The 22,737-nt window shown below is 43.4% G+C and overlaps 1 pseudogene; it reads left to right on the forward strand.

The window, feature by feature from the left end:
* The window catches only part of LOC123090075 (uncharacterized), a 51,530-nt pseudogene extending 29,161 nt beyond the window's left edge, over positions 1-22,369 (forward strand).
* Positions 22,370-22,737: the final 368 nt, after the last annotated feature.

A 22,737-nucleotide genomic window follows, 5' to 3' on the forward strand; every position in this document is an offset into this window, starting at 1 on the left:
GGTAAACATCGTGTCCCCCGCCTCCTGTTACCTTTGTTCCTTAGACGCATAGTTCGGGACGCCCTACCCGAGATCTGCCGGTTTGGACACCGACAGATGTCCCACCTGGTCTCATCAGAGGCTTGTCAGGCATAGCCTGACAAGATTGGGAGTGGCAAGGCTGCAAAGGAGAGGGGGGAGGAGCAGCTCGGCGGTGCCCTGGTCACCATCTCCAGGACCAGTGAAGAGCCCCGGCACGGGCGACGGCGGAAGGAACCGTGGGGGCTCAGCTGGAAGAGGTGAAGGCACCAAGAGAGCAATGCCCTCCCCGGCAGCCAAGAGGCCGGTGATGATGGTATCGAGGAGGGAGGGAAAGAGTGGAAAGACGAGGTAGGAGGTCGCCAATAGGATACAAAGGCGTCGGTGCCATCGTACTTCGAGCTGACACCCTGCCACCCGCTTTCTCCGTCTTCCCTCAGTTTCTTTCCATCACCACTATTCTAGGGGGACGCCGGGCTCCTGGCCCGTCGCCTTCCCCGGAGGAGTGGCCGGCGACCCATACGGTCGGGGCATGTAGGGAGCGCCGCTTCCCACCTTATCGGGCAGGAAGGCACCCCCTTCTTCGATGTCGACCCCTATTCCACAGGAAGGACCGGTGCTGGGACTACCAACGATCCTGAGCCCCGCACCCCCTACCTGATGACCGGCCTACATGGAGAAGACGAGCTTTTCTCCACCATGGGGATGCACAACTCCTCCCGCACCATGGGCGATGCGACACCCACGTTTATGCTCACCGCATCCCCTTGGGGCCTGGACTAGACTTGCTCCTTGAACATCGACGCGAGCATTCAGCGTTATCAACCCCAAGCATAGGCCTGGGGCTTGGCCTAGGGTTCTCCCTTTCAGCATAACCAGAAAGGAGCCGGGAGTAGAGGGGGAGAGATCCGTGGGAATATTTCCACTCCCTCCCGCCCCTCTTCTATAGGCGGTCCAAGGCTGGGGGCTGATCCCCCGGCGGGTAACCTCCGCACTTCTCCGCCAATCCGAGAAGACTGAGCCCCTGCCTTGACGCTCTCCCGCACCACGCACCTCTGTTACCTACCCCACTCAATGCATGCAGCATATGTTGCCAGGTATAAGGGCATGGTGGGAAGACTGAATTGACAGTTACTCACCCGTGTGTCAAAGTCATTCACGGACCATTACAAGGATGGCCCCACTACAATTGACATTACGTGACACACGGGAGAACTGGAAACTGACCTGAGCACAGGTTAATGGAGAAGCAAAGAAGATGTCAAAGTACAAGCAGCTACTACCATCTTGCTTGTACACTGGTTAGGGCCTACCCCGACGACAGCCGGCAGCGCGTTCGGGTCAGGCCCGGGGCTCCTGTCGGAGCAAAAAACCGTGGGTCTGTTGCCCAGACTATGCACATGCCTAAAGGAGCAAAGTTGCAACATTTAAGCCAAGGTCAAGCTAAAGGGATCAACTCTTTGAGAAATCAGAGGACAGATCAAGAGGACCAAGTCAAGCCAAAGCAATAAGACACCACTAAGGAAAAACCTCCCTTGCGGACACACAAGCCTGGCGAGGTTGAGGTGGCCCCAAGAGTAAGCATCAAGACCATCCCGACAGGCCTGCCGGGTACAACAATGGCAAACTACCCAGCCAAGGCTCCACCGCTCCACCTCACGATGACTCAAGTCATCGATTGGTGCGGTCAAGCCCCCAAGTGACGAAGTGGTTGTTTCTTGCCACATGGCAGCCACTTACTACGGAAAACGCCTCCAAATGACACCTGTCCAGCGACGTGTCAAGCAGACATGCAAGAAGGTGGCAGAGCAGCCCGACAAGAGTTGCCGGTCATTCCATAATGTGACACTAAGTGGCGCATTTGATGCACTCTGTCCTGTCTGCAAAGTTAGGTATGTTAGCACTGTTCGCTATCTAATCAGTGCATAATGACTGATTTGCCACTGTGGTGACCCCTTGATCTATAAACGGAGGCCCATGGCAACCATAGAGAGGATTCGAAGCACCGTACACTCATAAGCGCGTAGCTACTCTTGCCCCGAGGCAACCATGTCGGCAAGAGCACTGCGTTTTCCACCACAATCCACCATCAATCCTCCAAAGCAGGAGTAGGGTTTTACGCCTTGCGGTGGACCGAAACCTGGGTAAAATTTCCCATGTGATCTGTGTCGTGTTGCCGATGTTCATCGCTCTTTGTGCAACATGCTCATCTCCCCCTGTCGAACCAAAAAGGTGCTCAAGGCCCCATAGGTGGCTGTGGTTCCCCATGACACCCCGTTGCAGACAATTTGTCTAGGTTAGAAAATGTTCTTGATGACACACTACCTATTAATGATAGCTTTCTTGATGAACAATTAGCTATCATAAATGCTTCTCGTAGTACTCCATGGTATGTTGATTATGACAATTACATTGTTGCTAAATTTATACCACCTAGTTGCACATACCAGCAAAACAAAAGGTTTTCTTTGATTTAAGACATTAACTTTGGTATGACCCACACCTTTATAAAGAAGGAGTAGATGCTGTTATTAGACGTTGTGTACTCGAGCATGAATAGGAACAAATCCTATGCAAGTGTCACTCTGAAGCTTATGGAGGACACCATGACGGAGATAGAACTGCACACAAGGTATTACAATCTGGTTTATATTGGCCTACTCTCCTCAAAGATGCTCGTAAGTTTGTCTTGTCTTCTGATGGATGTCGAAGAATTGGTAATATTAGTAGACGTCAGGAATAGCCTATGAATTATTCACTTGTTATTGAACCACTTGATGTTTGGAGCTTTGATTATATGGGACATTTTCCTTCCTCTAATGGGTATACTCATATTTTAGTTGTTGTTGATTACATTACTAAGTGTGTAGAAGTTATTCCAACTAGTAATGTTGATCATAACACTTCTATTAAAATGCTTAAAGAAGTTATTTTCCCAAGGTTTGGAGTCCCTAGATATTTAATGACTGATGGTAGTTCACACTTTATTCATGGTGCTTTCGGTAAATTGCTTGCTAAATATGATGTCAACAATAGAATTGCATCTCCTTATCATCCTTAGTCTAGTGGTCAGGTAGAATTAAGCAATAAAGAAATTAAATTGATCCTGCAAAAGACTGTTAATAGATCTAGAAAGAATTGTCCTAAGAAACTTGATGATGCATTATGGGCTTATGGAACTACTTATAAGGACCCTATGGGTATGTCTCCATATAAAATGGTCTATGGAAAAGCATGTCACTTACCTCTTGAACTAGAACATAAGGCTTATTGGGTAGTTCAAGAGCTCAACTATGATTTCAAACTTGCCGGTGAAAAGAGGTTATTTGACATTAGCTCACTTGATGAATGGAGAACCCAGGCCTATGAAAATGCCAAATTGTTTAAAGAAAAAGTTAAAAGATGGCATGACAAAAGGATACAAAAGCGTGAATTCAATGTAGGTGACCATGTCTTGCTATACAATTCTTGTTTACGATTTTTTGCAAGAAAGCTTGTCTCTAAATGGGAAGGGCCTTACATTATCGATGAGGTTTACCGTTCCGGCGCCATCAAGATTAACAACACCGAAGGCAATAACCCGAAGGTGGTAAACGGGCAAAGAGTCAAACATTATACCTCAGGTACTCCCATAAATGTTGAAACCAATATTATTAATACCATAACACCAGAGGAGTACATAAGGGAAACCTACTAGAATGTTCCAGACTCTGAAAAGGAATAGGTATGTGGTATAAACCGACTCCAAAACTCTTTCAATGGCAATTTTACTCCATTTTGGAGTACTTAAAAAAATTGGAAAATAAAAAGTAATCCGAAAAGTGCATGAGGAGGCGACAAGCCTTGGGGGCGTGCACTACCCCCCGACGCGCCTCCTAGGCTTGTGTCCACCTCGTGTGCCCTCCGGACTATGTTTTCTTGCAGAATACTTCTTATGGTCAGTAAATATTCATTATATAATCTCCCGGAGGTTTTGACCACCGTACCATGGCAAAATCCTCTGTTCTTGTTTCGTGTTGTTTTGTCTGGCAGATCTAAAAATATGTCGTCACAAGATTCAGAGAGAGAGGGCTATATAGCTAATTATATCACAAACTCAAAGGCCTAAGGGGATGTGGAGCATTATGGTCAGACCACGGATGAAGAAGAGGACTATGATCCGAAGAGGAAAGAAGAGACAAGTTCGGATGAAGATGAAGTTCCATTATCCCAACCTAGGGACATGCACGTGGAATTCAAGAAGCCAAGTCTCCCTAATTAAGCAAAGAAACCTAAGATCCAATTTATCTCTTTTTGTCTTTTGCAGGAGAATAAGAAATAATTATGCAAAAACATACTAATACTAGAGCAGGAGATCGATGACCTGAAGGAGGAAAATTCCATGCTCAAGCGTAAGCTGAGGAGAAAGGACAAGCCTACAACATCATCAACTCCATCATCATCGCCTCCGAAGAAGGGAAATTGAGTACATGGGTATGGGCACTCCCCTTGGAAACTACGAAGCTTGGGGGAGGTGCCCCAGTATCGTGTCACCATCATATCTTTACCTTTATTGTTTTTCTTAGTTCGATCCTTTTGGTTATATCTTGGTTTAGTAGAATAAAGTTTAGTATGATCTAGCTTTGATTTTTGCTTTGTGACCTATCTATGTAATTGAGTCCTTGAGTGATATAATAAAGAGTAGTTTTGAATTGAGGGCTTTGCTTTCTTGCTATGATCTTGAGAAAAAGAAAGAGAATAAAATAAGTAAAAAGATTATATAATGATCTTATAGAGAGTGATGACTTCACATATAAGGATATGATGAATACAATTTGTTGGGAGTTGACAAACATAATTTTGGTCATTGTTTCAATTAATAGAAAGTAATAAAGAAAGAGAGGTTTTACATATAAATATACTATCTTGGACATCTTTTGTGATTGTCAGCACTCATTAAAATATGACATGCTAAAAAGTTGATGTTGGACAAGGAAGACAACACAATGTGTTATGTTTTCTTATATCCGAATAGAACTTATGTTGTCATCGATCCTCCAACATGTTGAGCTTGCTTTCCCTCTTATGCTAGCCAAATTTTTTGCACCAAGTAGAGATACTACTTGCGCATCCAAACATCCCTTAAACCAGTTTTGCCATCAGAGTCCTCTATATCCACCTATAGATTGAGTAAGATCCTTCAAGTAAGTTCTCATCAGTGCAAGCAATAAAAACTGCTCTCTAAATATGTATGATCTTTTAGTGTGAGGAAAATAAGCTTTATACAAACTTGTGATATGGAAGAAATAAAAGCTACAGTCACCATAATAAAGTGAAAGCACAAGTGCTCCCTGGGTGATTTCGGTAATTATTGTCAACATATCTCTTGTTGGACTAATACCTTTATTTGTAGATTTCAGATCAGTTCAACAATGGCATGGCAAGGCAAAGAGGATGTGGAACCCCTTCAAAATGCTAAGGACCAAGATTGGCAAAAGCTCAAGACTCTTCATTTTCATTTTAGTGATCCAAGATCACATTGAGTCCATAGGAAAACCAATACTATTAAAAGTGGATGAGATGTTGCTTAATGGTCTACTTGCTCAAAGTGCTTAGTGATATTGCTCCAAAACCCTCAGCCACTTTCTCATTTCCACATATGTCCCAAACCCAAAGTCAAACTCGGCGTGAACGACTTGATCTATTCGGCGCCATCGAGTTCAGTTGACATAGCCACTGCCAGAAATCCTAGACAATTCGGTCTCACCGATACGGATCTCGGTCTCACCGAAATGGCCTTGCAAACTCTCTGTTGCCTATTGCAATTATTTTGGTCTCACCGGATGTGCAATCGGTCCCACTGAGTTTGCTTGACCAACTCCCTGTTTGATCCTTGTTGAAATCGTTCTCACCGAGTTCATGCAATCGGTCTCACCGAGATGAGGTTTTGCCCTAGCCCTAGCACATCACTCCCATCGAGTTGCTCATGTCGGTCCCACCGAGATTCCTAACGTTCACATTTTGAACTAAATCGGTCTCACCGAGTTCGTCTATTCGGTCTGACCGAGTTGGGTCAATTGTGTGTAATGGTTGGATTTTGTGTGGTGGCTATATATACCCCTCGACCCCCATCACCATTCAAGAGAGAGCCATCAGAACGTGCCTACACTTCCACTACTCATTTTCTGAGAGAGAAGCACCTACCCATGTGTTGAGACCAAGACATTCCAATCCAACCACAAGAATCATGATCTCTAGCCTTCCCCAAGTTGCTTTCCACTCAAATCATCTTTCCACCATAGCCAAATCTGTGAGAGAGAGTTGAGTGTTGGGGAGACTGTCATTTGAAGCACAAGAGCAATGAGTTCATTATCAACACACCATCTATTACCTTTTGGAGAGTGGTGTCTCCTGGATTGGTTAGGTGTCACTTGGGAGCCTCCGACAAGATTGTGGAGTTGAACCAAGGAGTTTGTAAGGGCAAGGAGGTCGCCTACTTCGTGAAGATCTACCCGAGTGAGGCAAGTTCTTCGTGGGCGATGTCCATGGTGGGATAGACAAGGTTCCTTCTTCATGGACCCTTCATGGGTGGAGCCCTCCGTGGACTCGCGCAACCGTTAACCTTCATGGGTTGAAGTCTGCATCAACGTGGATGTACGATAGCACCACCTATCGGAACCACACCAAAAACCTCCATGTCGTCACTGTGTTTGCACACTCCAATCCCATCCCTTTACTTTCTTGCAATTAGCATGCTTTACTCTTTCCACTGCTTATACTCGTGCCATGCTTGCTTGAAATGTATTGTGAATGCTTAAATTTGTGCAAAAACTCCACCTCAACTTGAAGAACTTAAAAATTGCTTCTTTTGCTTGTTGAGTGTCTAATCACCCCCACCCTCTAGACACCTCTTCTCGATCCTACAATAGGTATCACAACTTTGGTCTCCATTGCTTTGGTTTAATCACCATTGGAGGAAGATGGATGAGTCTACAATTGGGAGTATTATACGTAGAGTGCATATGCTTGACCGAGAGTTCTCTAGTGCTTGGAAAATGAGATGCTTGAGATTTTCAATGAATATAATTTAAACAAGTATATTACTAGCCTTTGTGTGCCTCATATTGATCCCTTGCATCCTACCCCTAATGAGCATCTTGATATGACCCACAATCTTAGCACTACTGATCTTATCACGAGAGGATTGCCTAGAAATTTGGTTGTAGGCTTGCCCACATTTGAATGTGCTTATACTATATGGAGATATCTTGAGGAACGCTTTCCAAACTACTCTTTGAAAAATCTAGATGAGATTCTTCAAAAGTCCATTGCTTTTCATAAAATGAATCCTAGTGATCCTAAATTTGGTGATTGCCTATTTGAGCTTCGTGACCTCATGCGTGCTAAAGAAGATGTTGGAGTCATTAGTAGCATCATCTCACAAGTCATTAGAATTCATAAAGATGCACATTGTCATGTTCATAAATCTAATGAATCACTCTCTCTAGGTGATGATCAATCACAAGACGATGCTGCACATGGTTATTATGATGAGGATGATGCTAGTGACTTTGACCTAGATGAGTCGATGAGACACTTTGGTCTTATGGCTAACCTTCGTGGTTACATGGATGGAGGAAATGAATGGATTCTTCATAGTGGATGTACTGATCACATGACTAAAGACAAGGATATGTTTCGTGAGCTTGCTGAGAACGACGGTTCCCGAAAGTATGTCACTTTTGGTGATAACTCAAAGGGTAAGGTGGTTGGCCTCGGTAAGGTGGCCATCTCACATGATAGCTCCATCCAAAATGTTACGCTCGTTGAATCTCTTGGCTACAATTTACTTTTCATATCTAGACTAGCCTATTTCGGTTTCAATGTTTTATTCACTGAAGTAGATTGCCAAGTGTTTCGAAGAGACAATCATAATATGGTCTTTACCGGTATACGTAGAGGTGATCTATACATTGTTGATTTCACTCAAAGAGCTCAACCTAGAAGTTGCTTAATTGCTAAGTCCTCTAAAGGTTGGTTATGGCATAGAAGGTTAGGTCACATGGGCATGTGAAATCTTGATAAGCTTATTAAAGGTGATCATATCACTTCAAAAAAAAAGACACATCTGTGACATTTTGGGCCGAATGATTTTTTTGTCATACTTATGACACTTCTATGTCAATAATTGTGACAAAACCTGGTATCATCATAGATGTGGTGGGATCCTATTTCTATGACAAAAAATCATGACAGAAAATGGACTTTTCGTCCTGGGCGGGTCGGAGACGCAGCTGCATGACATTCTTTGGGCCGTCCATGACGGAAAAAACTGTGGCAGAAGCGAGGGCGAGGAAAATATTGGGGAGTTCCCGATTATGGTGGGTGGTCGGTTGGCCGAGCGATGCGTGTTTCTCTCGTATTGTACGCGCATGGGTGCGAGGTGTGGGCTCTAACTAGACCCGAGCGAGGCGTCGCCTAACTGAACCCAAGCGATTGCACTGCAGACTACGCATTACTGAATCCGAGCGATCGAGCGCTTCCTTCGCTACTACTGCTAACGGAAGCCGATCGAACCCTGCTGCCTCCTTCCCTTGATAACCAGTGAGCACTGTTGGGGGGGGGGGTTGGATGAACAGTTCCCAGTGGGGGTGGTTGAACAGGACCTCGTCGTGTTCCCTCTGGATAAACATGACCCCGATCGAGCTGGTTGGGGCCGGATGAACATGACCCCGTGGAGGGCTGGATGAACAGGATGACCCCGAGGAGGGATGGTTGAATAGTAGCCAATGAAGGGCTGGATGAACAGTAGCTTGTGGAGGGGCGGTTGAATAGTAGCCCGTGGAGAGGGCTGGTTGAACAGTAGCCGGTGGAGTAGCGCGCAGTGGAGGCTGGATGAACAGGAGCCCGTGGATGAACAGTCGCAGGTGGAGGCTGGAGGAGGTCAACGGTGGATGAACAGTAGCCCGTGGAGGCTGGAGGAGGTCAACGGTGGAGATGAACAGTATCCCGTGGAGTCCCATTTTGCGGTACGCCACACCCCTTCCGATGAACAGGACCCCCGTTTCGACCGTAGCGCTCCAACACAAGTCTGTTTCCTCTGCTTTGCGGTACGCCACACCCCTCCCGATCAACAAGACCCCGTTTCGACCGTAGGAAGTCCAACAGAAGTCCGTTTCCTCTGTTTTGCGGTACGCCAGACCCCTCCCGATGAACAGGATCCCGTTTCGACTGTGGCCGGTCAAACACAAGGTCGTTTCCTCCATTCTGCGGTACGCGAGGCCTCGTTTCCATCGGCTATTCTGTCCAAGCCGGTTGGCTCCCACTCATTTCGTTGCCTCCCGATGAACATGATGCATTCCGTTGCCTCCCCATGAACAGGACGACGACATAGTTTCTCCGTTCCGACCCATCGATGTACACGAGCCCTGGCCGTACGTATGCGTGAGTAGGCATTTGAGACCCCGCCCATATGTACGTATGTGGCCGTATTTACCTTCTTGCACCCTGGCCACTGTATGTATGTGTACATGCTATGTGCGCGCCTATACTACGACACTTGTGCACCTCTACATCGACCAGTATGTACGTACACGTTCGCGACAAGAATGACAATGCTATGTACACTTCGACTAGGTGGGTTCCGACTGTCAGGCACTTCCTTGCGTGCGAAGATGTAGCTAGTGGGTCCCAGCGGTCAGGGGGGCGAATCATATTTTTTGCCCGTAATATGGACACACTTCCATGAGTGCGAAGATGTAGCTGGTGGGTCCCAGCAGTCAGGGGGAAAATGTTTTTTCATGAAATACAGTGGCCCGTCCGGTGGGTCCCTGCAGTCAGGTGGAGGAATAATTATTTTGCGCGTAATAAGGAGGCACTTCCTTGCGGTCGCCGTGGACCCAACTGCTAGCCTCTCTATGTACAGTACTCTTCCGATGGGAGTCATTCCTTGACCATGTTGACCACGCTGCGCCGAGAGCACCAGGGCGGTGGACGACGGCAAGGCCTAGGAAGGGGACGATGCGGAGCTGGGGGAATACGCGGCAGTGGAAGCCCGTGCGGAGAGGAGTATGAGGGTTCACTGGTTCACTGCGGCGTGAGGCTGTGCTCGCCGCAGGGTCTGGCCAGCGGTGGGAATAGTAGGGGGTGGTGAGGCCACCGCGGCAGCACAGCCGACCATGGGAGGCAGGAGCATGCGGCAGGACCGACGCTACTTTGGGCGGTACTACCACGGCGAACCCCAACTCCACCAGTTAGTATGCCTATTCCTATGGAGGAAGCACAACCAGCTAGTCGTAGCTTAGCATCTATCGCATTTGATGTTATTAAATCCTATGTGCGTATCTTCCCATCTTGGAAATATTATACTAAAGATGAAGGAAAATCCCAGTTGCAGGTGTTTCTCCAGGAGTTATGTGTAATTAATGTTATTCATGGCAATTACTTTGCTTTGTCCCATACATCCTACCTCCAGGATGGTTATAATACATCAAATTTTCCCATTTTTCTCTATAGAGAAGGACCGATTTGGAAACTCAGGATGAGGTAACATGTGCTAATACCTCTGTTATCTTCAAGAATGCTTGGTGGCGGTATCAGAATTACCTGAAGAAAACATACTTCACCGGCAAAGAAACTCATCAAATTCCCTTACATTCTCCTGAGACACATTTACTGGACGATGAGTGGGAACACCTTGTTCTGTACTGGTCCCGAACCAAGAATGTGGTAAGGTCTATGAGCTCATTTTCTATTTTAAGTACTATATTCTTGCATCTTACTGTACTCTGCTCATATAGAACAAGTGCCTAAACATGAAGAACAATTGTTCTAATTTAAGATTCCATGGCTATCATAGTTCAAAAAAGCGCTACGCGTTAATTGTGCGTTTTGCCACCGCCTTGCGCTTTACTGACCAAAGCGCATGCTTATGCGTAGTTATGCACAGATTAAGCGTAGTTATGCGCAATGTGTTTTGCCAATGCCTAGAGCCTAGGCGCGCTTAAGCGCTCGCTTAGGCGCGCCTTTTTTTAACTATGATTTCTATCGTGCATACTACTTTGCTCTTGTAGCACTGTATTTACTCATACAAACTTATTTTTAAATTGAAGGATCCCATCGAAACTCCAATGGCATAGTAGGTATGTTCACGCATGTTTCTTTAACAGGTTTGCTCTTATCAATAGCTTTGTTGATTTCAATTTCAACTGTGTATACAGTTGACTTCTCATATCCTGCACATTACTAGCATCACAACAGAGCCAATAGTGTTGTTGTACATGTAGACCCTTGCTACCCATCTGAAATCTTGTTGTGCCGTGTAGTTTCCCACGCTTTGTACTCTTTCACTGCTGCTTTGTCTTGAACTAATATGATTTGAATCGTGTCTCTATTTTGATTTGGCAAGACAATGCAGTAACCATAGGACATAGATGTATGTTTGTTTGATGCTTTTATTATGTACTAGTACTTGGCAATAGAACACTTGGTAGTTTAATCATGTCCACCTTACTGATGAACTGGTTCACCAAAATGAGTTTCATATACTAGTACATGCTAAACCTGTTATGTGTCTGCTTGTTTCTTCTTTTAGAGTGTTGACAGAATATTGGGGAAGAGTGCCTTATTAAGCAATGGTAAAGGAAGTAATGCAGATAAGGTTCAGGATAGTGAGACATCCTTGTGGTCTCCAACAAAGCTGACAAAACAGCTAAGGAAGACTATCTTGAAGACAGTGAGACAACCCCAAAGTCCTGTTTTGGTTTAGTGTTTGAGTTACGGGCCACTACCGCTTGCACAAGCTATTCAAACTCACTGTCTGAATCAGTTTGGTTTCTTGAGTCTCAACTACAAGCTGAAAGACATCGATCAGCTGTGCTGCGATAAGAAGTGGAAGGACTGCAGAAGTCCTTGGAGCATTCAAATGCATACTTTCTGGTGCAACAACAAGCGTTGGAGGATTTTAGCGCCAAACAGGACAAAGCTAATAAGCTTGCTAAGCTTATTGCCAGCATGGTGGATACCTAGGATAACATTTTTTGAGCTATTCTGAAGTTGTTTCAGTTATGCTCTGGTTTTGCTGCCACATTTATTTGCACTGGTGGCGAACTTTGATGCCCAGTGGATATAATATGTGTAATAGCGGTAATAGGCTATGTTAGTTGCTTGCTTATTTATTTCCTTATTGTCTTGTTTAGTTGTTTGCTTATAGTCACTGCAGTTCTTTTTCCATGTTTTTCTAGTGGCCACAATAACCGATTTTTGGTAACTAGGCCACAATAATCATGGCAACACACGGACTATTGTAACCATGGGCCTCCTGCGGGCCGTATGATCCATGGGCCTTCTACGGGCCGTAGGATCCATTGGTCTTCTATACGGGCCGTAGGATCAATGTGCCTTCTATAGGCCGTAGGATCCATGGGCCTTCTATGGGCCATAGGATCCATTGGTCTTTTACGGCAGTACGATCCATGGGCCTTCTACAGGGTGTATAATCATTTCGCCAATCATGCGTCATACTATTCATGGACCATAACGGGCCGTTAATAGGCCGTATTTGATAACTCTATGAAAACAGCCCAACGGGTTTTTTACATGAAAATGGCCCAACATATTAATGGGTCACAAACGGGCCGATTGTAACCACAGGCTGAATTTGGCCCACAAGCAGAAAATGATACTAACGGGCCGTAAGTAACCAAATGCTGGAAATGAGTCCAAGAATAAATGGGCCTTGAGAAGGCCGAAAGATAACATGGGCTGGAAACGGCCCAATGGATTAATGGGCCGTTAATGGGTATAAAGTGATACATTGTTCATTACGGGCCAGTTTCACCATGGGCCGTTAATGGGCCAAGAGTTACAAAGGGCCTCATATGGACCGAAAGACATCATGGGCCATACATGGACCGGAAGTTAAAACGGGCTGGAATCATATTGGACGGCCCAGATGACGCTAATGGGCCTAATTCGGATAGGCCGTAACAGGTCCTGGCTTAGTGGGATGTAAATGGGCTATATGCGAACAGGCCGTTAAAAGGCTTTTCATGGGCCGGCCCGCCACCTTTTGACCAAGTCAAATGGGTCGGCCTTTTCATAGGAATGGGCCTCTGTTGGGCCGTGCCACGGTCGACGTATCATAGGCGCCTTGTGTCCAATGAGTGGATGACATCTGCCCCAACGGTGAGCCAACACGTGTTTCCTCCAGCCAATGATGATTTTACACGTGGAAAATCCCCATTGGTCGGGGCTGTTAACGGGTTATCGGATCCAAAACCGGACCCGATAGCTTAACAGTGTTCCATTACGGTGGATGCCATGTGTCGGTCACCCTTGACGAAAGCACTTCCGTGGCACGCAATTTATCATCATGGAAGTGGACACTTCCGTGATGATAATTTTGGTAATGTCATGGAACACTTCTATGATAGCACATGTATGACTATCTTGATTCTGTCATAAAATCGTTATGGATGTACATGCATGATAGAAAATGTGACCTACTGTGACAAACACGTATCATCATGGAAGTGTATTTTTTTAGTGTATCCTTGGTGTTAGATGTCATATTTGACAAGGATAGACTTTGCAGTGCTTGTCAAGCAGGAAAACAAGTTGGTGGAAGTCATCTCGTGAAGAACATCATGACCATGAGATGACCACTCGAGCTACTTCACATGGATCTTTTTGGCCCCAATTCTTACAAGATTCTCGGGGGTAACTCGTTCGGTTTGGTCATCGTTGATGATTTTTCAAGATTTACGTGGGTGTTCTTTCTCGATCGTAAATCGCAGGTCCAAAAGATCTTCAAGAACTTCGCGAGGAAGGCCCAATATCAATTTGAAGTGAAGATTAAGAAGGTTCAGAGCGACAATGGAATGGAGTTCAAGAACGCCAATGTGGATACCTTTCTTGACAAACAAGGGATTTCACATGAGTTCTTGTCTACGTACACACCTCAACAAAATGGATTTGTTGAGAGGAAGAACCGTACACTTTTTGAGATGGTGAGAACAATGCTTGACGAATACAAGATGCCAAGACACTTTTGGGCGGAAGCGGTTGAGACAGCTTGTCATGCAACAAATCGAGTATATCTTCACAAGCTTCTTGGCAGGACGACATATGAGCTTCTCACCGGTAACAAACCCCAAGTTGGATACTTTCGAGTATTTGGCTCAAAGTGTTACATTGTTGATAGGCATCATCGTTCGAAATTTGCCCCTAAATATCATGAAGGTTTCCTACTCAGTTATGGCTCAAACTCTCACACTTACCATGTCTACAACAATTTCACCCGAAAGGTTGAAGAGGCGGTAGATGTCAAGTTTGATGAATCTAACAGCTCGCAAGTAGAGAAATTGCCAATTGATGTAGGAGATAAAGATCCCTCGGAAGCAATTCAAGGCTTGTCTATTGGCAAGATTCACCCAGTGGAGGTGAACAAGAGTACTCGCCCGTTCAAGTGGAAGCCTCAACTTCACACCAAGGTGAACCACAAGTTGACTTGGAGGCATCCACAAGTGGAACACGTCAAGATGAAGGAAACGAGGAAGTACAACAAGATGAACCCCATCAATCTCCTTCTCCACCTCCACAAGAGAAAAACAAAGCAAACAACAATGAAGAAGGACAAGAAGAAGAACAAGAAGAAGAAAAAGACAATTAAGAGGATATTCCACCCCGACCCAAACAAAAGCTCTCACGAGTTCGAGCAAGAGTCTCAAGAGATCATCCCGTCGAACAAATCTTTTATGATATTCAAACTAGGAGAATTACTCGCTATAAAACTCGTTTGGTTAACTTTTGTGAACATTACTCATTCATTTCTAGTATTGAACCTATGAAGGTTGAAGAAGCTCTTGATGATCCGGATTGGGTGAACGCTATGCATGAAGAGCTACACAACTTTAAGAGGAATCAAGTGTGGACATTGGTTGAAAATCCGGACGATAACCACAATTTCATTGGAACCAAATGGGTATTTCGGAATAGGAAAGATGAGGATGGACAAGTTGTATGCAACAAGGTCCGTCTCATCGCCCAAGGCTACACTCAAGTCGAACGTATGGACTATGGTGAGACATATGTCCCCGTTGCTAGACTTGAGTCCATAAGCATCTTACTTGCTTATGCCAATCATCATGATATCACTTTGTACCAAATGGACATAAAAAGTGCTCCAAATGGACATAAAAAGTGCTTTTCTAAATGGTGAAATTGAGGAGGAAGTCTATGTTAAACAACCTCCCAGATTTGTTAATCCTAAGAAATATGTGATCATGTTTACAAACTTCAGAAAGCTCTTTATGGTATTAAACAAGCTCCTAGAGCATGGTATAAATGCTTGACCAAGTTTATTATTGAAAAAGGCTTTGAAATTGGGAAGATTGATTCTACACTTTTTACTAAAATGGTTAATGGTGAATTATTTGTGTGCCAAATTTATGTGGATGATATCATATTTGGTTCGATAACCCTCATTTTAGTGAAAAATTTGGAAGGCTAATGTCGGAGAAGTTTGAGATGTCTATGATGAGTGAACTCAAATTCTTTCTTGGTTTACAAATCAAGCAAACTAAGGAGGGTACCTTTATTTCCCAAACAAACTATACCAAGGACTTATTCAAGAAGTTCAACATGCAAGAACGCAAAGGTATGAAAGCACCCATGCCTACTAGTAGACATCTTGACTTGACTAAGGATGCCAAACCGGTTGACCAAAAGGTTTACCGCTCTATGATTGGTTCATTGTTAGATCTATGTGCCTCCTGTCCTGATATTATGCTAAGTGTGTGCATTTGTGCACGATATCAAGCGGACCCTAAAGAATGTCATCTTTAGGCTGTGAAAAGGATAGTGAGATACTTAATTCATATACCAAATTTTGGCATTTGCTATCCTAAGAGGTCTTCTTTTGATCTTGTTTGCTACTCAGATTCGGACTATGCCGGTGACAAAGTTGATAGCAACTCCACTTCGGGTACTTGTCAATTTCTTGGTAGATCTCTTGTGTCTTGGTCCTCCAAGAAACAAAACTCGGTATCCTTATCCACCGCCGAAGCGGAATACATTGCCGCCCGATCATGTTGTGCTCAATTACTTTGGATGACCCAAACCCTTAAGGATTATGGGATATATGTGAAACATGTTCCATTGCTTTGTGATAATGAAAGTGCTATTAATATTGCTCACAATCCCATGGAACATTCTCGAACTAAGCATATTGAAGTTCGTCATGATTTCATTCGAGATCATGTTGCTAAAGGAGACATCAATCTTAAGCATGTTTGTACCGATAAGCAATTGGCGGATATATTCACCAAACCGCTTGATGAGAAAGTATTTTGCCATTTCAGAGGTGAATTGAACATCATTGATGCCTCAAACTTGGAGTAGAAACTCCATTTGGATACATGCAAGGAATGAGCTTTCTATGACTAATCCTTAATAGTTCTCTTATGATGATGATCATATGTCTTGGATCTATATGTGTACCCTTGCATGTTATCTAACCCTTGTAGGTACTTGGATGAATTCAAATCCATGAGACTGCAAGCCACTCACATTTTTAGCAATCTCTACATCACCAAGTTCCTACTATATGGTTGTTGAATACAAGGAAGCATGAATCCACTCAACATATCCTTTTTACAATTTCTATATGTCAAATTTCATTTGGTATCAAGTTTCATGATTGGAATTTTGGATACACAAGTGCTCTTCCTTACAAGACTAACCCATGTAGGAAGATGAAATCAAACTACAAGTGGAGCTCCAAATACTTGATGGACTACATCAACCTTGAGCATCCAATAACAAGTTCGACTACATGATCAAGATCAACACAACCCAAGGTATGTTATTCCATCTTACAGAAGCTTTGACCCAAGACATGAGTCAAAGCAACTCAATGAGATGTGGATACATCAAAATGCTTAAACGAAAAATAGTAATCCCATTTTGAGCTTAAACGGTGAGTATGACCTACGATCAAGTGTTATCACTTGACTCCTCAGTCAATATACTCTAACATAGGTGACCTTGTCGCCGACCCCTTCTAGATGAAGTTCTCTAGTGTTTCTTTGTTCACTTAATTTGTGTTTTTGCATATGTTTCTTTCTATCTTATTTCCCCATTCAAAAAAACTTCATCTAGATTATTTTCCATTGTGTATTTTATTTGTATTTTCAGCATTTAATTCATTGCAAATCCTTGTGAGATTAAATTTATTAAGTCAGCTGAGTTGACAAAAAATTTCCTCTCCATTGAACTCCGCCTCACCGATTCATGCCTATCGGCTAGACCAAACATCAAAAATATCTTGAAGACTCTTCATCGGTACAACCGACGCGGACTAACCTGGTCTGACCAATATGCATCATCTATGACACTGCCCACTCGGTGTCACAGATGAAAACAAATTGGCGTTACCGCTTTCACTACTTAGAAAACATTTTGCCATTGCATATTTTCATTGCTTCTCTAGCTCCACTCAATGATTCTTATCCTCTATCTGCATCTTAAACTACATGCTGCTTTGTAGTGTGTCTCAAGGACCAAACCTGTTTGACTCATGCTCTAGAAGTTCCCTTCTTGGAAATTGATGTCAAAGGGGGAGAGAGAGCACATCAAAGCTTATCACATGGGAGAGAGAGAGAGCACATCTTAGCTTCTCCAAATGCTTGTTAACAAAAGAGGAGAGAAGTCACATGTCTTCAAGAGCTGAAAGACATATTAATATATGGTTGTTTGTTTCATGCTCTATTTTTTCTTGCTCTAATTTTCTCTTACCCTACCTTCTCCCATTATCCAATATCAGATTCAGGGGGAGATAGAGTCCATATCTAGGGAAGAAAATCTTTGGAACTCACTGCTTATCTTTAATCTTTGGGGACATGACTATATCCAAATGAAGTACTAAGTACTCACCCATTACATGTCATCCCAGTCTTGGTACTCTTGTGGTTTCCTGAAATTGCTTTAGTTAGAATGCTCTTGTGTTATCTAACCATGTTTTCCCAAGATCATCTCTTCCAAAGCCAGCTCAAGACCACAAGGTAAATATATGCATCACACACATGTAAATGATGATCCCTTGCTAATGTACATATTATTTTGCAAGAAGGATTCATGAACATGAAGGTACATTTATCGTATCTACATCATTAGCTCTGATGGATATAGCCAAGATACATGTAACTCATTGCTTGCTCTGACATGCTTATGCATTCACATGTTCTTATATTCTATCTTTACATGATTGCATACTGCTACTCTTGATCTTGCGTTGGGTTTTACCTTGAATAGGAAAGGGTGATGCAGCAAAGTAGCGTAAGTATTTCCCTCGGTTTGAGAACCAAGGTATCAATCTAGTAGGAGACAACGCACAAGTCACCGAATACCTGCACAAAAAACCAACAACTTGCACCCACGCGATAAAGGGGTTGTCAATCCCTTCATGGTTACTTGCAAAAGTGAGATCTGCTAGAGATAGATAAACGGTAAAATAAATATTTTTGGTATTTTTGGTTTATAGATCGGAAAGTAAAAGGTTGCAAAATAGTAGATCAGAAGCTAGAATGATGTAAAAGAGAACTTATATGATGGAAAAGAGACCCGGGGGCCATAGGTTTCACTAGTGGCTTCTCTCAAGATAGCAAATATTATGGTGGGTGAACAATTTACTGTCGAGGAATTGATAGAAAAGCGCAAAGTTATGACGATATCTAAGGCAATGATCATGAACATAGTTATCACGTCCGTGTCAAGTAGACCGAAACGATTCTGCATCTACTACTATTACTCCACAGATCGACCGACTCCTGCCTGCATCTAGAGTATTAAGTTCATAAAGAACAGAGTAACACATTAAGTAAGATGACATGATGTAGAGGAATTAACTTAAGTAATATGATGAAACCCCCATCTTTTATCCTTGATAGCAACAATACAATACGTGCCTTGCTGCCCCTACTATCACTAGGAAAGGACATCGCAAGATTGAACCCAAAGCTAAGCACTTCTCCCATTGCAAGAAAGATCAATCTAGTAGGCCAAACTAAACCGATAATTCAAAGAGACTTGCAAAGATATCAAATCATGCATATAAGAATTCAAAGAAGAACCAAATGATATTCATAGGTAATTTGATCATAAATCCACAATTCATCGGATCTCCGCAAACACACCACAAAAGAATATTAACTTCATCCATGCACCTGATAATCGTAAGAAACCTGGGGGTAATGTTAATGATATGGTAACATTTAATGATTTCATAACAACACAGAGTCTCATTGAATTGCCAATTAACGGACGTTCTTTCACCTGGAGCAATATGCAGGTAGATCCACTACTCAAACAGCTAGATTGGTTCTTCACCAGCAATAACTGGACTACCACATATCCCAAAACCATGGTAAAACCCTTGGGGAAACCTGTTTCGGACCATACTCCTTGTGTTGTCACTATTGAAATGACTGTCCCTAGATATAAGCTTTTCAGATTTGAAACATACTGGATTCATCATCCTGGGTTCATGGAGACTGTAGCAAAATTGTGGGCTAAGTAGGTCAAATCAACAAACTATGCTACTGTCTTCTGTCGCAAGCTCAAAAACCTACGACGTGATCTCAAGCATTGGAGTAAAGGGATATCCAAACTTTCAGTGGCCATTGCAAACTCTAACAAAGCCCTTAATGAACTTGATGAACTGGAAAACAAAAGAATTTTATCAATTACAGAAGGCAACTTTAGAAAAACACTAAAAACTCACATATTGAGACTCCTTAAATACCAGCAGCTCTACTGGAAGAAACGTTGCACACTGAGATGGGTCAAATTTGGGGACGAGAATTCAAAAAAAATTCAAGACCTAGCCTCTGAGAGATACAGAAGGAATAATATTACGTCTCTCACCACAGCTAATGGGGACACTGTTGATGACCATACAGGGAAAGAATCAGTTATTTTTGAAACCTTCAAAGAAAGAATGGGCACAACCAAACTGCATAATATGAAATTTGACCTGTCCCGTATCATTAAGAAATTTTAGGGGCATGATCAACTTACCCTACCATTCACACATGATGAGATTGATCGGGTCATTATGGAAATGCCAGCGGATCGAGCACCTGGTCCGGATGGTTTCACCGGAGTTTTCTTGAAACGTTGTTGGCCCATCATCAAAGGGGACTTTTATCGACTTTGCAATCAATTCCATGAGGGAGGTCTTAACCAAGAGAGTATTAATGATGGATTCATTACTCTAATCCCTAAGATTAATTCTCCAGCCTCAGTTAATGACTTTTGACTGATCACTTTGCTTAACTGCTATCTGAAAGTTGTCACAAAAATCTTGGCAAACCGCCTGCAAAAGGTTATCTTAAAGATAATACATCGCAACCAGTACGGTTTTCTCAAGGGGAGATCCATTCAAGATTGCCTCGCTTGGGTGTACGAATATATTTATCCATGTCAATCTTCAAAAAAGGAAATCATTCTTCTAAAGTTAGACTTTGCCAAGGCGTTTGATACCATCGAACATGAAGCAATGATTGAAATTATGGCAAGTATGGGCTTCAATGACAAATGGTTGAACTGGATAAGATGCATTTTCTCCTCGGGAAAATCTTCTGTCCTCCTTAATGGCACCCCGGGATGACAATTTCATTGTAAATGCAGGGTAATACAAGGTGATCCGCTATCCCCTCTTATTTTTGTCCTCGCAGCAGACCTCCTCCAAGCGGCCATTAATGATGCTTTTGCGTGCAATGAGATTCAACTTCCTTTTCCCGCACGCAACCAAAAAGATTATCCAGTCATACAATACGCACGACATCATACTTGTGCTCCCAGCCTGCCTGCATCAAGCTTTGATTCTGAAAAACATCTTAACTGATTTCGCCACCTCCATTGGACTGAAAATCAACTTCCATAAGTCAACCATCATTCCTATCAACTGTGCTACGGAATGTTCTGATCAGTTGGCGCGCATTTTTGGATGTGTCATTGGAAAAATGCCGTTTACATACCTGGGGCTTCCACTGGGAACAACACGACCCACCGTTCAACATCTTATGCCCCTAGTTTGCATGGTTGAAAGAAGGCCATCTGCTACCCTTAATATGATCTCCTACGGTGGAAAGCTCTCTCTTCTCAACTCAGTGATTACCTCCCTGGTCATCTTTGCCCTATGCACTCTGCATTTACCAACCAAAATCATTGAATTGCTCGACAAGATCCGTCGAAAGTTCCTATGGACCAAAAAAACGGATCAGGGCGACAAATGTAATTCCTTGGCATCTTGGCATATGATGCGCAAGCCCAAAGCAAGTGGAGGTTTGGGAGTCATTGATCTTCAAATTCAAGGGGATGCACTTCTTCTCAAATTTCTTCATAAGTTTTACAACAATTGGGACGTACCCTGGGTTCAGCTTATTAAGGACACATATTATGAAGGCCAGATCCCACATGCATCAAACTCTTGCGGCTCGTTCTGGTGGAGGGACGTAACCAAACTCATGCCTATCTTTCATGGGATCACTAAGGTCCAAGTAGTGACTGGTAGCACGGTCCTCTTTTGGAAAGATGACTAGTGTGGTGACATTCTAGCAGATTCATACCCACGTGCTTTTTTGTATGCCACTGAGGAAGATGTCTCGGTTAGAGATTTCCTGGCCATCACGTTAGTGCATGAAGCGTTTGATCTTCCTCTATCTCCACAAGCATATGATGAAGTAAGGCAAATTCAAATGGACACCAGGGAAGTTGTATTGACGAATGCTGCACCATACAATGATATCTGGACATATACCCGAGGAGACAAAGAATATACCACTCATAAATACTATGCTTTCTGCTTTCGAGATATCCAAGGGCATCGAGATTTTCATTGGATTTGGAAATCCAAATCAACCATGAAGATTAAAGTCTTTGGTTGGCTACTACTATCGGACCGCTTAAACACAAGGAATATGCTCAAACGGCGCCACTATAACATCGGGAATAATCATGATTGCATTCTCTATGGACAACCCATAGAAGAAACTTTGGAACATTTGTTCTTTGAATGTACTATCAGCACACAGTGTTGGGCCACACTTGGAATTGGATGGCAATAAGGGGGACACGCTTAACCAAGGTTTCAATGGCTAAAGAAGCTTGGGGGAGGCCACTTTTCATGGAAGTTTTCCTCTTGGCGGCGTGGAGTATATGGAAAGAACGCAACAATAAACACTTTAGGGGAATTGCTCCATCCCGTTTAGCTTGGATTAATAGATTCAAGTCTAATTTTCCTCTCCTAACCTATAGGGTCAAGGAGAAGCACAAAAACCTCATCCCTCTTCTCTTGTCATCACTTCACTAGAGTAGCCTCTTAGCCTTTTCCCAAAGGAAAAACGGAGATGTAAATTATCCATGTAACTTTACACCATCATTAATTTAATTCTTTCACAGTAGGGGGTTCCCCTACTGTTTACGGTCAAAAAGAACATGGTATTGAGAATCAAAGAGAGATAAGAAATCATCTAGCTACTAGCTATGGACCCGCAGGTCTGTGGTAAACTACTCACGCTTTATCGGAGAGGAAATCGTGTTGATGTAGAAGCCCTCCATGATCGAATCCCCCTCCGGCAGGATGCCGAAAAAGGACCCTAGATGGGATCTCACGGGTACAGAAGGTTGCGGCGGCGGGAAAGTGGTTTTGTGGCTCCCCTGGATGTTTTCAGGGTATAA

Source organism: Triticum aestivum, chromosome 4B (assembly GCF_018294505.1).
Source record: "Triticum aestivum cultivar Chinese Spring chromosome 4B, IWGSC CS RefSeq v2.1, whole genome shotgun sequence".
Taxonomy (NCBI): domain Eukaryota; kingdom Viridiplantae; phylum Streptophyta; class Magnoliopsida; order Poales; family Poaceae; genus Triticum; species Triticum aestivum.